At 49.0% G+C, this 15,752-nt stretch overlaps 1 protein-coding gene across 1 annotated transcript in view; it reads right to left on the reverse strand.

Annotated features, from left to right (window-relative positions):
- Garre1 (granule associated Rac and RHOG effector 1) overlaps positions 1 to 13,448 on the reverse strand; it is an 80,169-nt gene extending 66,721 nt beyond the window's left edge. Inside the window, exon 1 of the mRNA XM_040735407.1 lies at positions 13,366 to 13,448. The gene's annotated coding sequence lies outside the window, so the exon portion shown is untranslated. The remainder of the gene's footprint in view (positions 1 to 13,365) is intronic.
- Between the last annotated feature and the right edge of the window lie 2,304 nt (positions 13,449 to 15,752).

Raw genomic sequence — 15,752 nt, forward strand, 5'->3', positions numbered from 1 at the left:
ATTCACATGGTGCACATAAACAAACACAGGCACACACACATCCATACATACTTACATATGAATAAAAGACTTTAAAACTTAAAGGGTCCATTGTGTTTTAGTTTTGTGTTTTTTAAGGTGGAAGAAAAATAAAAGCTTGGCTTTTTTTGTTTATTTGAGCTTCTTTATTTCTTTTTTCTTTTTTTGTTTTGTTTGTTTTTTGGTTCTTCAAGATAGGGTTTCTGTGTGTAGCTTTGGAGCCTGTCCTGGAACTTGCTCTATAGACCAGGCTGGCTTTGAACTCACAGAGATCCATCTGCCTCTGCCTTGCAAGTGCTGGGATTAAAGGTGTGCACCACCACCATCCCGCTGTTTTGTTTTGTTTTGTTTTGTTTTAAGCCATTACTACATCAACAGAAGAACAGTAAATGAGATAGATGCCAATCACCACATACTCACTTTAACACAAAAAATGCCTATTTAGTAACAGCAACAAAAAAAGACACAAGTATTCCTTGGTCCTGCTTCAGACAGACCTAGTCATCACTCTGATTTCCTAAGTAAAGTGTTGGAACTTACAAAGTAACTTTACCACAGAAACACTGCAAACCAAACATCACAACACAAATCTGTCACACAGATCTTCAAAAGAGGAATTGGTCATGACAGCACAAGCCTGACATATCACCACCTGTGAAGCACAGCTGTAGGATCATGAGTTCAAGGCCAGCCTGGGGGACACACGAGGCCATCACACATCTTGGGAAGAGCTGTGTCTACAAACATCCAACTGTAATATCAGCAATGACAGTTTGCAGGTTTCTGGGGGAGCAGTCGCATGTGTAGCCTAGGCTGACCTTGAGCTAGGATTCTCCTGCCTTAGTCTCCTGAGTGCAGGGTCACAGATACGCTCTACCACATCTGGGAAAGTTGGCTCTTAAAGTTCTGAAATGCCTGCTCACATAAAATCAGGCTTTCATTTATAAACGAAGATGGTCTTTAACTGGGGCTGAAGAGGTGGCCCTATCTATCCTATGGATAATTATCAGTTTGATATCTCTGCCCCAAGAGACTTGTCCTCTTCTATGGAAACTCCAGGTTCTTTATGTATCTGGTCTTGAACGCACACCCTCCTCCTTCACCTCCTAAGTGCTGACGCTGTAGGCTGTGCCATCACACCTCCAACCCTTCCCTGAGTTCAGCAATGCTCTGGCGTCCCTCCCAGGACGTGGGGAATTATTTACTCACAGTGACTAGCTAATTGTAAAGGACTATCACAAAGGACACACGTGTAGAGATGCACAGAACGAAGCACTTGGGAAGGGGTGAGGAGCAGCCAGTGCTCTCCAGGCATGCCACCTTCTAGAAAGCCCCAGAAGCTCTCTGAACCATGCCCCGCATTACTCAGGGAGGACATGAAGCCCCAGCCACTGATGACCATTCATTCACTCAACCCCCCTCTGTCCTGAGTGGAGCTGCAAGTCCCAATCCTCAAATGTCACCTAAGTTTGTTCAGGTGACCAGCACCCAGCCTGAAGCTCTTCAGGGGCTGACAGCCATCAGTGACCTCATTATATACAAAAATGCATTTACTAGTTCAGAGGCTCCACACATTTCAGGGCTTACTGCCAAGAGGGAAGAACACCAAATAGGTATTTCACAACTATCACGTGAAAACATTTCAAGCCAGGCATGGTGGCAACGCACACGTAACCCGGCACTCTGAAAACTGAGGCCAGGGCACAGGCAGTTCTAGGCCACCCGGAGCACGGGAAGACACCGTCTGAAAAAAGACACTGAAAATGTGCAAAACAAGTTGAACTGGTACAAACTTATTATTGTGTCCTTCAGAAAACTATGTAAGAGGTTGGAGAGACGGCTCAGCAGTTAAGAGCACTGGCTGCTCTTCAGAGACGTGGGTTCCATTCCCAGAACCCATGTGGAAGCACAACAGTCTATAACTCAAGTCCCAAGGGATTCAACACCCTCTTCTGAACTCCACAGGTACCAGACATGCACATGGTGTATACACATACACGCAGGCAAGACGTTTATATACCTAAAACAAAAAAAAATCTACACGGTAGTATATGTCACAATATGATTTAGAAACTACTTTTCTTCTCTGAAGGAGGATTATGTAACTTTAGATACATTTCAAATTTAAAATAATATCTGCACAGACCTGGTATCACAAGCCTCTAACTGGGGAGAAAGATCAAGAGTGTAGACTGGGAACTGGCAAGATGGCTCAGTGGTTAAGAGTACTGACTGTGGCCGGGCGCTGGTGACGCCTTTAATCCCAGCACTCGGGAGGCAGAGGCAGCTGGATCTCTCTGAGTTCGAGGCCAGCCTAGTCTACAGAGAGAGTGCCAGGACAGGCTACAAAGCTATACAGAGAAACCAAAAACTGCTGCTCTTCCAAGACCTGGGTTCAATTCCCAGCACCACAAGGCAGTTCCAGGGGACCCAACACCCTCACCCAGTCATATATGCAGGAGAAACACTAATTACATAAAAATAAATTATCTAAGAGAGCGAGCAGGAGAGAGCACAGGCTGATCTTGCAAAGATCCTGAATGCAATTCCCAGCAACCACCTGGTGGCTCACAACCACCTGTAGTGAGATCTGGTGCCCTCTTCTGGCCTGCAAGCATACATGCAGACAGAACATCTTATACATAATAAATAATCTTTTTTAAAAAGTTTAGGGGCTGGAGAGATGGCTCAGAGGTTAAGAGCACTGACTATTCTTCCAGAGGTCCTGAGTTCAATTCCCAGCAACCACATGATGGCTCACAACCATCTGTAATGAGATCTGGCGCCCCCTTCTGGCCTGTGGACATACATGCAGAGAGAATACTGTATACATAATAAATCTTCAAAAAAAAAGTTTAGGCTGAGCCAACTTAATCCCAACACTGGGGAGGCAGAGGCAATCAGTCTCTGAGTTTGAGGCCAGTCTGGTTTCCAGGATTACATAGAGAGGTCATGTCTCAACACCCACGCCCCCACCCACCCCAAAAAAAGAGAATTTAAGAGTAATCTGGGCTATAGTCTCAAAAAAAAAAATCAAACAAACAAAATCATAAGGTACCTATGAATGACTTTTGTTAATTGATAATTATGGTGTTTTCTCCTCCAAGCCAGGAAAGCTGACTCTAACTTTATGTACCCTGCAATCCCTGTCATCTGTCAAGACCAGCAGGTCAGAGACAAAGCTAGGAGCCTATTTCCCCCATATACACATTTCAACAAGCATACGATCCGAAATGTGGAACACTGTGTGTCTGTCTGTGTGTCTGTGTATGATGGGTATCAAGCTCAGTGTTCTGCCCACGCTAAGCAAACACTCTTGTACTGAGCTATATCCCAAGGCCAGAAAGGTAGAAATTCTATGGCATCTCCTCACCATGGGCTCCCTAACCAGGAAAGGCTCATGCTGGCTTCCCAGGCCATAAGCTTTCACATACTCAATCACTGAGGCCCTAGGTATGCACAGCTCTGCCCCAGACATCAGGGATATACAAGTGCTGCTTAGTTCAGTGCTAGTAAGGCCCTTCCCTGCTGCTAGGTCAGAGATGCTCCAAAGCAAGGAAACTTCAAGCCAGGTTGTTGCCAAAATACAGTGGCTACCGCTACAGCTTGAGCAGCCTGACTCGCCTAGACGTGAATCTCTGCTCTCAGTAAACATCGGCCGAATGAAAGCACTCAGTAGCTCCCTGACCTTAAGCGCGGCAGCTGAAACCCTGTGGTCAGCCTCCTTGGTAGAACGGCGGGGCTGAACTCCGTGGAGCACAGGGCTTGGCACATCTCCAGTCTCAGGAGATGGAAGCAGCCACTCTTCAAGAGGCCTTGGGCTAGCATGGACTATCTCTGGCAACTTCTCATTCTGCTCAAATCCACCCCAATCCCCACTGAAGTTAACGACACACAGAAACGGAACTTCCTGCAACTGTGGCCCACAGCTCTCAAAGCCCAGGCAACAAACTACAAGAGTCACCTGGCGGACTCCAGAGCAAAGGAGGTCACGGCTCTTCCGTCTCTCTGCCCACAGCCGCCTTCCACTTCAGCCCCAAGCTCTAGAGGTGGTGGACACAGCCGAGGAAGGGGCCCCGTCACCTCAATTACAAAGCACAGGACACAGCTACTCAACACAGCATTTTTTCCTCCCTTGGGACTCAGGGGCAGCTCACGCCCTTGGGAGAGAACCCACTTTCACCTCTCCTTGCCTACATCACTGGAGCCTGGGGCATCAAGTCGGAGTCTGGGAGCCACGCCAGCTTTCCTCTGCTTCTGGGACGAGGGTGACGGGGTCTGAGCTGTTTCCAGGCTCCCTAACCACAATGGAACCTCATTAGCATCTAATTCCCAAGTCACTTTTAGTAAGGAAATGTGATTTTTTTTCTGTAGTATCTAGCTCTAATTCTATATTCAGACCTTTCCACTGCTAGCAGAGCTCTGTGAGTTCCAGGGTAGCTCGGTTTATACAGTGAGTTCCAGGCCTGCAAGAGATACATAGTGAGACCCTGACCCAGCACCACCCCCCTCCAAAAACAAACAAACAAACAAACAAACAAAAAACAGAGAGAAAGGTGTAAAAGTAGGACCAGTGATGTGGCTCAATGGTCAGTGGGTAAAACTGCTGGCTGCCAAGCCCGATGCTCCGGTTTCCATTCCATGACCCACAATGTAGAAGACAAAATCCAATCCCCACAAACTATGCTGATATACACATGTATGCCATGGTACTCATGCTCACACATATACACAAGCACATTTTCAAATGGAGTAAAGAATGCAAAAAGGAACGTCCATATCAAGAAATATGGATTCTCTGTGTAACAGCCCTAGCTGTCCTGGAACTCTCTCTGTAGACCAGGCTGGCCTCGAACTCAGAGACCCACCTGCCTGTCTGCCTCCTGAATACTGGGATTAAAGGTGTGCCGCTATTGCCTGGCTCAAGGGACGAAATCTAAAAGCTCACAGTAAGTACACAGGCTTTTGTCAAGAAAACAAATGGCATCAGCCCGGGATTCTTAGTGAGACCCTGTCCCAAAAAGAGAAGAAAACCTGTGGCAGCATGAACTACAAGGATCAACTTGGAAGTGACCCGCATGTATTGCATTAAGAGGTTCATTACGGCCGGGCGGTGGTGGTGCACCCCTTTAATCCCAGCACTGGGGAGGCAGAGGCAGGCGGATCTCTGTGAGTTCGAGGCCAGGCTGGACTGATAGCCTTCCAAAACAATACAGAGAAACCCTGTCCCGTAAAAACCAAAAAAAAAAAAAAAAAAAGAGGTTCATTACCTGAACTAGACATGAGTTCAAGACAGAGGCAGAGTGACACGCTTTCATTTTACAAATGGTACCTGCCATTAGCACACAGATGCCAAAAACGCTGCTCTGTACACACCAATGACATACCATCACCTGCTTCTCAGTTCTTGGTGTCAGGCTGTCTGGGACACACATCACCCTTGGAACAAGACCTGCTGTGAGCTGTGGCCCCCACCACCACCACCAAATACTCCTAATCCCAACACTAAAGAGGCAGGGGAAAATAAAGAGTTCCAGGCTAGTGATCCTGTTGCAAAACAAACAAAAAGAAAAAAAGGCCCTGACCCTCATTTTACTATTTCTTCCTTCCTCCCTTTCTTTCTTTTTTTAAATTTTTAATGTGCATTGGCATTTTGCCATGGGTGTCTGGTCCACTGGAGCTGGCGTTACAAGACAGTTGTGAGCTGCCGTGTGGGTACTGGGAATTGAACCTGGGTTCTCTGGAAGAGCTGCTGAGCCATCTCTCCAGCCTTTCATTTGACTATTTCTAAAGGCTGCCCATATTCAAGATTCATCAGTTCAGCCACGAACGGTGGTGCTGGTATACGCTGTCGTCCCAGTATTTGGGATGCTAAAACAGGAGAACTACTGTGAGTTCAAGGCCACCCTGGGCTACAGAGTGAATACCTAGCCAGCTTGGGCTACACAGTAAAACCCCCACCAAGAAACAAACTTGCACTGGTTCAATGAAGCCATGCTGGCTGTGCTGGTTTAACTCCCAGGAAGCTTGCTTTCCGGGAGCCCTGGCTGCCTCTGCTGCCACTGCCTCTGGACAGCTATGCATGGCTGTCTCACCAAATGAGCTGCAACTCGATGGACATAACCTACACGTTCACTTTGCTGTAGTGCAGTGTGGACAGTAACACAAACTCACTCCTGCCAGGATCTGTTCTAAGGGCTCTGTAGTAGCACATTAAAGCCTCACTGCAAGCTTACTGTGGGGGCTCGTGCCTGTAGCAACACCAGCACCTAGAGGCTGAGGCATGAGAACTGCCATGCTCAGTTTGAGGCCAGCCGGAGCTACACAGTAAAGTCCCATGCCAGCCAGTTTGGACTAAAGAGACCAGGTCTGGAAGGGAAGAAGAAAAGCCACACTATAACCCTAGACATTATCACCTCTCCTACTTTCACACTGGGGAAAGCAAGATGAAGAAAGCCCAGGGACTGAGAGGCTAGTGACTGGTAGTGGTAGGAGCCCCAGACTGACTAGTGTTTGCTCTCTACCTTCTCTGTACATGACTGGATACCACAGACATTTGTTTTAGAATTCACTCACTTTTACATTGCAAACAGACACGGGGCAAAGGATGACATATAAAATAGTACCCAAGACAGTGTGCAATCAGGTAAGGCATGGGGGCATACATCAGCAACCCCAGTACTTGGGAGGCTAAGGCAAGATCTTGAGTTTGAGGCTAGCTTGGATTAATCAGCAAAACCCTGTCTCAAAATTATTTTTTAAATGTTAGAGTAGATAAACACTTACTATTTACACTAAAAATTAAAAGCCTGTTGGGCAATAGTGGTGCACATCTTTAATCTCAGCATTCGGGAGGCATGTGGTTCTCTGTCAGTCTGATCCACAGAGCGAGTTCCAGGACACCCAGGATTACATGGAAAAATCCTGTCTTGAAAAAAAAAAGCGGTGGTGGCGCACGCCTTTAATCCCAGCACTCGGAGGCAGAGGCAGGCAGATCTCTGTGAGTTCGAGGCCGGGCTGGACCGATAGCCTCCAAAACAATACGGAGAAACCCTGTCTCGTAAAAAACCAAAAAAAAAAAAAAAGAAAAAAAAAGAGAAGGGAGGGAGGGAGGGAGGGAGGGAGGGAGGAGAAGGAAGGAAGGAAGGAAGGAAGGAAGGAAGGAAGGAAGGAAGGAAGGAAGGAAGGAAGGAAAATAAAGTCTTATGTTGTTACTCATTTCAAGACAGGGTCTCTCTGTATTGCTTTGGAGCCTGTCCTGGAACTAGCTCTACAGACCAGGCTGGCCTCGAACTTACAGAGATCTGCTTGCCTCCCGGTGCGGGGATGGAAGGTGTTTGCCACCAACTCCCGGCTGTTGCTACTCATTCTTAAATCTGTACTACAAAACCTGATCAAAATTACCCTCAGAGGCGAGGGGAGAAAGGCATCTACACAAAAATTATACCTAACTGGGTAGGCCAAACTTAGTTCTTCCTGAAAAAGAGATGTGGATACATTTAAGTTTGAGACGTTTCTGGCCCGATGTGGTGACACACACTTGTAACACAAGCACTCAGAGGCTGAGGCAGAAGACTGGACTATTTATCAACCTGAGGTCTTTCCTGGAGCCTCATCCCAAAGGCAACCAATTCTTTTTCTATCACCCACCCCCAGCTTTTTTCCCCATACTTAGGAATCAATTTCTTTCTCTAACCCAAACAGGCACACAATATGCTGTCCTGCAACTTGCTCTCAGAGTGATTTCATTTCTGATCTGAGGATACTAAGAATCAGACTCGGGGCCCTCATTGTGACATGTACAAGACTGAGTTAACCCTCACTCTATGTCGTACCTATCTTAACCTGAGAGCTAACCCTCACTCTATGTCGTACCTATCTTAACCTGAGAGTTAACCCTCACTCTATGTCGTACCTATCTTAACCTGAGGAGCTAACCCTCACTCTATGTCGTACCTATCTTAACCTGAGAGCTCTCATTAAGCAGAGGGTTTGGGAACAGCACCCACAGAATGCTCTTAGACGTACAAAGGCATGTAGGGTTATCCTTGAAGCAGTGAGTAGGCTAACTGGAGGTGACAGACACTGAGCATGTCAGTTCTCTGTGTCTCACAGACACAAAACACTTAACATCAACCCTGACTAGCACAGCGAGCTCATAGTAATGCAGATATCGCTATTAATCAGGCACTGAGGCTTCCTTACCCCTACACCTTCATTCAGTCACCGCCCTGCCTGAACATCCTCTACGCCTACAATGGAGCTGGAGTCACTAACTCTCCCCACGCTGGTCAGCTAAGCTCAGTCTTCACAAAGGTTCCCTCACACATTCTGGTTGGCTCTCATGCCTGAGCGGTCTGGGAAGAGCCTGTCTGCCATCACTTCCCATCATCTGGTTATCAGTTTTGTCAGAAAGCCCAGGGAACAGTTTCAGGGGAACTAGGTAGGTTCAAAGATGACTGATGCACTAACCAGGCCAATTACTAAGTATACACATATCAAAGAGCTATCCCTCACTGGGAGTTTACCAGACTCAGAGTCCTGATGGAGACACTACAAAAGGTGCCACACTGTCCCCATTCTACAGACAGATTACACGCCATCCCAAGACCAGAATCTACTACAGCACTCTAGACGGAGTTCTGACCACCTCTCTTTGACAAGAAATTTCCAGATGAAACCATGGAGGGAATAAGGAAGATGGTCCCTCTCTTTGATACTGCAAGGATTATGTAGCACTCCTGGTCAGGACTCCAGACAAGCCTCACACCAAAGCTAGCATCCAACTTCCACAGACACCATCCCAAGCCTCTCCTAGAAGCGCAGTCTTTCTTGGGGGATGCAAAATTAAGTTTAAGCTTTCTGGCCACAAACACATTCCAAACATGCCTTCCTTGGGGTTACAGCTGGGTCAGTTTGGGTTGAATTTAAAGTTTTCCCTGAAATTTGTCAAGCTATTTACAAAATGTCTATTGGCTTATGCTTTATCTTTTCTATAGATATCAAATTTGTATTTTTAAATTTAATCTCAGATGGTCATTTATTCAACAAATTCTTAACTGTTTCCAGAACAGCGTGTTCTAGACTCTGGTGATAAACGCGGTGAACAAAACAGTCAAGATTCCTGGGACTGGAGAGAAGGCTCCATCAGTGGTTAAACGCACTGGCTGCTCTCACAGAGGACCCAGGTTCAATTCCCAGCACCCACACGGCAGCTCACGCCCGTCTGTAACTCCAATTCCAGGGATTCTGACACCCTCACACAGACATACACGCAGGTAAAACACCATTGAGCAGAAAATAAAAACAAATTTTAAGAAACAAAACAAAACAGGCAAGATTCCTGAGACCTGACACAACTCTTCGGTGTCTCTCTTCTGGGAACTTTAGACACTTCGGAGCAATGCTGTTCTGTCTTCTCCAGGCTTGCCTCTTATCTCTTAGCTCTATATTCTGATTTCCCAATAAAGTAATGGCCCATACTGCAGGTGACTGTGAACTAGCTAAGTTCATGGACTTACTTTCTTCCTCACCAGAGCAGGACTAGAGCAGTCCCTAAGAAAAACCGCGCAAAACCTAAATCAAGGGGAAGGGGAGGCAGAGCTCTGAGTTCGAGGTCAGCCTGGTTTACACAGTGAGTTCCAGGACAGCCAGCGCTACGCAGGAAAACCCTGTCTCAAACAAAATAAAAGCAACAAAGGTGTAGGGAAGAATGCAAACCACAGAGCAACCTAGGTCACTAGGGAGAACGAGACTGCAGGATGTCAATTAGTGAACTACCAAGAACACTAGCATCATCAAAGACAGGCCACCCTAGGAAGTGGTGAGAGAGTCCATGTCTAGGGGTCACTTAGAAAGAAATAAAGAATTAACATACAGAAACTGAAGCCAGGTGTGAAGTCACAAGCGTATAGTTCCAGCACTTGGAAGGATGATGCAGGAGGAATCTCAAAAAAACAGAAAAACGCCGGGCGTTGGTGGCGCACGCCTTTAATCCCAGCACTCGGGAGGCAGAGGCAGGCGGATCTCTGTGAGTTCGAGGCCAGCCTGGTCTACAGAGTAAGTTCCAGGACAGCCTCCAAAGCCACAGAGAAACCCTGTCTCAAAAAAAAAAAAAAAAAAAAAAAAACCAGAAACACACACACACACACACACACACACACACACACACACACACACACACACGGAGGGAGGGAGGGAGGGAGGGAGGGAGGGAGGGAGGGAGGGAGGGAGGGAGGGAGGGAGGGAGGGAGGGAGGGAGGACAGAGAGAGAGACAACACCAAGGGCCGTAAGTAGAGTGGTCTCTACCTCCAAGTCTGTTCTGGAAGTGAGTGGAGGAACACTTGCCAAGGAGAAGGAGAGACGCATGCGAGTGGGCCTCAGACAACGGCAGCAGACAGAGTAGAGCAGTAAAGACAAGGTACGAAAGTGGACGCCACTGCTCTACAGTGGCCAGCCCAGGGGAAGGCTGGCTCCCCACACCAAGCGTCTGGGGAGGTAGCTCAGTGGTGCAGTGCACACCCAGCGTGCTCCAACCTCTGAGACCAGGGCATGACGGCATGGCTCGGAGGATAAGAGCAGCAGCTGCTCTCGCAAAGGAGCTGGGTTTAATTCTCACCGCCACATGGCAGCTCACAACCACCTATAATTTCAGACCCAGAAGACTGGAAGCCCTCTCCTAGTTTCCGTGAGCACTATGTACCCACGGTACAGCCGTACGTCTAGGTGAAACACCCGTACACCTAAAACGAAAACAAATAAAATCTCAAAAAGTCCTAAGTTGGACCCTAAAGCACGCCAGAGAGGAAATGCAATTAAACAAAAAGAAAAGGAAAGCCGGGCGCGGGCAGTGGTGGCGCACGCCTTTAATCCCAGCACTGGAGAGGCAGAGGCAGGAGAGTCTCTGTGAGTTGTAGGGAGTGAGTTCCAGTGCAGGCTCCAAAGCCACAGAGAAACCCTATCTCGAGAGAAATGAGAGGGGGAGAGAGAGAGGGAGAGGGAGAGAGAGAGAGAAAGCAGAGACCAACAGGGTCAACCAACTAGGAAACCCTCAGTGGACAGTGTCAGAGACAACATTTAGAGCTTGGCACTTCAGGCTCTTTTTGAATTAATACTGAGGGAACCCAGAACTGTGCGCCTCACTCCAAACAAAGCAATTCCTTGTTCTAACCATCCTTCTTTGTCCATCTAGGAAGGTCATTATTTTCCACTGAGGACAAAGCCTCACAGCAGAAGGGACAGAGTGGACACACAGCCATGGGATGTCTAGCCTGCTAGCTCAACGGTGACTTCCCTGGAATGTGGGAGATCTAGGAGACACATAGTCCCTGGTGTAGTAGACTTCAAGTTTGCAACAGAGTAAGGACTTAAGATTTTGTTTTTGTTTTTTTTTTAAGGGATGCTTAAAGCATGGTGTCTTCCAAAAATCCAGAGATAATTTTAGATTGAAAAAAAAAAAAAATCCAGGCTTGCCAAGGGAATCTGAGAACTTTTCTATCTTGGTCTCCAATGCTAACCTACGTATTCGTGTGCAAAAATAGAGGAAGATTAGAATCTCAAATGCCAGACAGAAAAGTTGCCACAACAAACTTGCACTCTTCATATGGAGCCTGTTATCATATGTCAGCAAGAAAGCAAATGAAACAATGATGAAACCTTTTAATATACATTTCATATGTGTATATATCATATTTATATCAAATGTAAAGTATTCCCTGAAAGGAAACGACTTTTTAAAGATTGCAAAAAGAAAAAAAATGTATTATATCCAAGGCACATAAAAACATCTAAACACACACCAAATCAAGTTTGTAAGTAGCCCTTACAAACACGTTCTTAGAACTTTAAGCCTAAAATAAGACTGTCAAGGAAGTTAAAGTTTACTAACGGTTACTGAGATGAATACCCTGCCACTTGGGAAATGTATCTTAAAATAAAAATAAAAACCTAATATAAAAAGCCTATGGCTTTCATCCCAGCACTCGAGAAGCAGAGGTAGAGATATCTCTGTGCGTTTAAGACAGGCCTGGTCTACACAGTGAGACCCTGTCTCAAATGAATGAGTATAAATAACAAAAAACAAAAAAGGGTTAAAATTTTAAGCTGTTATGAGAAGCAAACATAAACAGAATTTCCTACAACACTGGGTTTGAGATTTCCAAACATATCAACAAGGAGAAAAATGGAATGCCTTTGACCCCTCCCCTGTTTGTAAATTTATCCCTAGAAGACAATAATCAGGTAAATCCTTTTTGGCAGAAGCTATTCATCTTGTGACAAAAAAAAAAAAGGAAAACAACCAAATATTCATCGAGGCCTGGATAAATTATGGTACCCGATGGGCTACAACAAAGCCTCTGAAAATGACATGTATAACTATATCTATAGCTACACATATCTATATATATCTATGCACACACACACACACACACGCACACACGCACACGCACACATATGTATGCATTTACTGATGTCACCACAGAATGCTAGCAGTGGCTGTCACCGAATCGTAGGTTTGTGGGGTCCGTGGTCATTTTTTTTCTTCCTGGCCCCCTGACACTCGGCGTACCCCGTAGAGAGAGTGTTTTCACGAGCGCGGAAGGAAATGAATGTCGCCTTCATAATGGCAGTGGGGTGAGGAGGGGCCCTGAGCGAGCTGTCTTCAAACTGGGGGGCTCCCCCACCCCGCCCAGGGCCGAGCGCTCCCCCACCCACCCAGCCACGCACCCCCGGGCAAATCTGGTTGCAGTATAAACAAAATTCTTATCGTGCCAAGCAGGCGCGCTCTTTTTTTTTTTTTCCTCCGCGCCTGCTCCACGCGGGGCAGGAAGACACACCCCTGGACCCCGGCGTTCGCCTCACGGGCGTGGGTCTCCTCCCTCGCCGCCGCCGCCGCCCCCACGGGCTCGGCGGGGAAGCCGCGGAGGGGAAGCCGCGGAGGGGCAGCGGCGCCCGCCCGTGCCCGCGCGGACCCAGGTCGCCCCCAGGCCCGCCAGCCCTCGGGCGCACCGCGCTGCGAGCCTCCCGGGAAGCGGGCGGCGGCGTCCTTCGGCGCCGACGCACCCCAAGGGTCTCGGGTCCCGGGCGCGCGCCCGCGTGGGAGGCCCCTCCGGGCTTCCGTCCGCCCGTCCGCCCGCCCGCCCGGCCAGCGCCCCGCCGAGGAGCCCGGCGTCCTCCACAGCAGGCGGGCGACGGAAGGCGCCGGGGCCGGGGGGAGCGGAGGAGGGAAGGAGAGAGCGGAGCTCCGCGAACTCGCCTCGGCGCCGGCGTCCGCCGCCACCCGGCGCCCGACGCCCACAGCCGAGCCAGCCGGCCAGCCCCCCGCGCCCACCGGCGCCGCACCTCACCTGCGACGCGCGCCCCGGGGCTCCCGGCGCACCGCCCCGGCCCGGCTGTGTACACCGGAAGTGACGTCCGCGGCCGGCCCCGCCCCCGCCCCAGGCGGCCGCTGCGGTTCCTCTCTTTTCCCCCTCCGACCCCTCCCACCGCCGCGGGCGCCGAACCCACCCCTCCCCTCCCCTCCGCTCGTGCTCGCCGGGGCGAGCGGCGGCGCCGCCGTCCTCGGGGCTGGCAGACCCAGCCGGCGAGCCCTTGCTGGAGGGCTCTCGCCTGCGCCCTCTCGCGGGTTTGTCATTGAGACCGGTGACCCAGACGTCGGTCGCTAGACGCCCGTACCTGGCGGGCCGTGTAGAAGCGGGGAGAGCGCGGGGTGGTGTTGCACCGCGCGAATGGTGGCCGCCGCCCGAGAACACTATAGGGTCGCAGACCCGCCGAGCGGCGGCGGTGACGATGTAGCGCCGTCTGTGGCCGGTGGTTGGAGGAGGGAAGGAGAGAGTACCCTGACCTAGTAGTGAGTGACCCGGGAAATTAACCCCGGGGAAAGATCAGGAGCTGAGATCCTAAAAAAGAGCACACACACAGCAATTTTAAACAAACACCTGGAGGAGGAGCGCGACGTGACTGCACACAGCAGGAAGAACAGGCGAAAGGGACCGGGGTACACCGCTGCTCTACTTGTGCGAGCACAAGTTAAAAGCCCCAGGCTTTGCAAAAGAAGGCCTGAGAGATTAAGAAACTAACGTTTTAGGCTGGGAGTGGCGGTGTATGCCTTTTTAATCCCAGCGCTCGGGAGACAAGAAGCAGTCGGATAACTAGGGATTTCAGCCCAGCCTGGGCTACATAGCAAATTCAGGGCCAGCCAGGGCTACATAGTAAGACACTTGTCTCGGAAGGAAGGAAGGAAGGAAGGAAGGAAGGAAGGAAGGAAGGAAGGAAGGAAGGAAGGAAGGAAGGTTTCATCTTCAACAAACCAGACAAGTAGTTAGGGTTAAGACAAGTTAGGGTTAGGGTTTTTATGAGAACGTTGCAAGACCCCAGTTTTAAGCAGGGGGCATCTTGACCACGTTTGGGGAGCTCTCAGGATTGCTCTAGCTGTAGTATGGAGGTCTGGAGAGGGGAGGCAAGAATGGATGTGTGGGGCTGAGGACCAGATTAGCAAAGGACAGGGAGGCCTTGGGTTCGTCCGCAGCCCTGGGGGAAAGAATGGATCTCGATTTTGGTGCAGTCTTTGAAAGCAACAAGACCTTTTCGGGACTGGAGTGTGTTTGGCCCGAAGACCTAGGACACTCACCACTCGGCGATCACCAAAGACCACGTGGCACAGGGAGTGTAAAATTGGCTGTCTTACGCTAATGCAGATTAGAGACGCTTGTACGAGTAACTGACATGGAGGAAATCTTTATTAAAGAGAAAAAAAAGGTAAGAGTAGGAAAGGGTGAGGGAGATGCCGAGATAGATGTTAATATTTAGCACAGGAGGAAATTGAGGCTCAGCCTAGGGAAAGTGGGTCACAGCTAGTCACAAATTGGTCCTGGGGCTTTTTGTGAGGCTGTGACTGAAGACTAGGGCAATACTCAGCTGGCTAATTAGAAGATGTCATATTCTGGGGCCCAGGCGATGGCTCAGTGGTTAAGAGCACTGGTACTCTCTCTTGCAAAAGACATTGACCTGTTTCCCAGCACCCACATGGCGGCTCGAAACCATCTGAAACTCCAGATCCAGGATGTCTGATACCCTCTTCTGACCTCTTCAGGCACCAGGCACTCACATGCTACACATACATACATTCACGTAAAGCACCCATACTCATAAAAGAAAATAAATCTTTTTTTTTTTTTTTTTGGTTTTTCGAGACAGGGTTTCTCTGTGGCTTTGGAGGCTGTCCTGGAACTCGCTCTGTAGACCAGGCTGGCCTCGAACTCACAGAGACCCGCCTGCCTCTGCCTCCCGAGTGCTGGGATTAAAGGTGTGTGCCACCAACGCCCGGCTGTTCCATGTGTGCTATTATTGTCCAGCCATCAAGAGGTTCGCACTCTGCCTGCTGCCCACCCAGTCAGGAGTGGTTTAAATCTCTGTCTGCCATCAAGTACTGCCAGCTACACCTAGCTATCCATTCTTGCAGCTCCTTGTCCATGGGGGGGAGCTGGGGTCTCATTCCTGAAACAGGTGGAGGTCTTCTTAGAAACTAGCTCTTAACAGTTGGCTGCATTAGAAGCAGAACTATATAAAAGAGCAATAGTGCTTAGCATATGTTTCCCCAGGGGTGAGTGCTCATAGAATCTAGCTTCCTCATATAGCCTGGCTTCCCAGAACATATCTGTCTGTCTGTCTTCAGGTCGGCTTGATCACCTCATCCCCGGCTGCAAGCTTCTGTTTCTCAAACCATTAAGGTTCC

Source organism: Mesocricetus auratus, unplaced genomic scaffold, assembly GCF_017639785.1.
Source record: "Mesocricetus auratus isolate SY011 unplaced genomic scaffold, BCM_Maur_2.0 Super-Scaffold_100046, whole genome shotgun sequence".
NCBI lineage: Eukaryota > Metazoa > Chordata > Mammalia > Rodentia > Cricetidae > Mesocricetus > Mesocricetus auratus.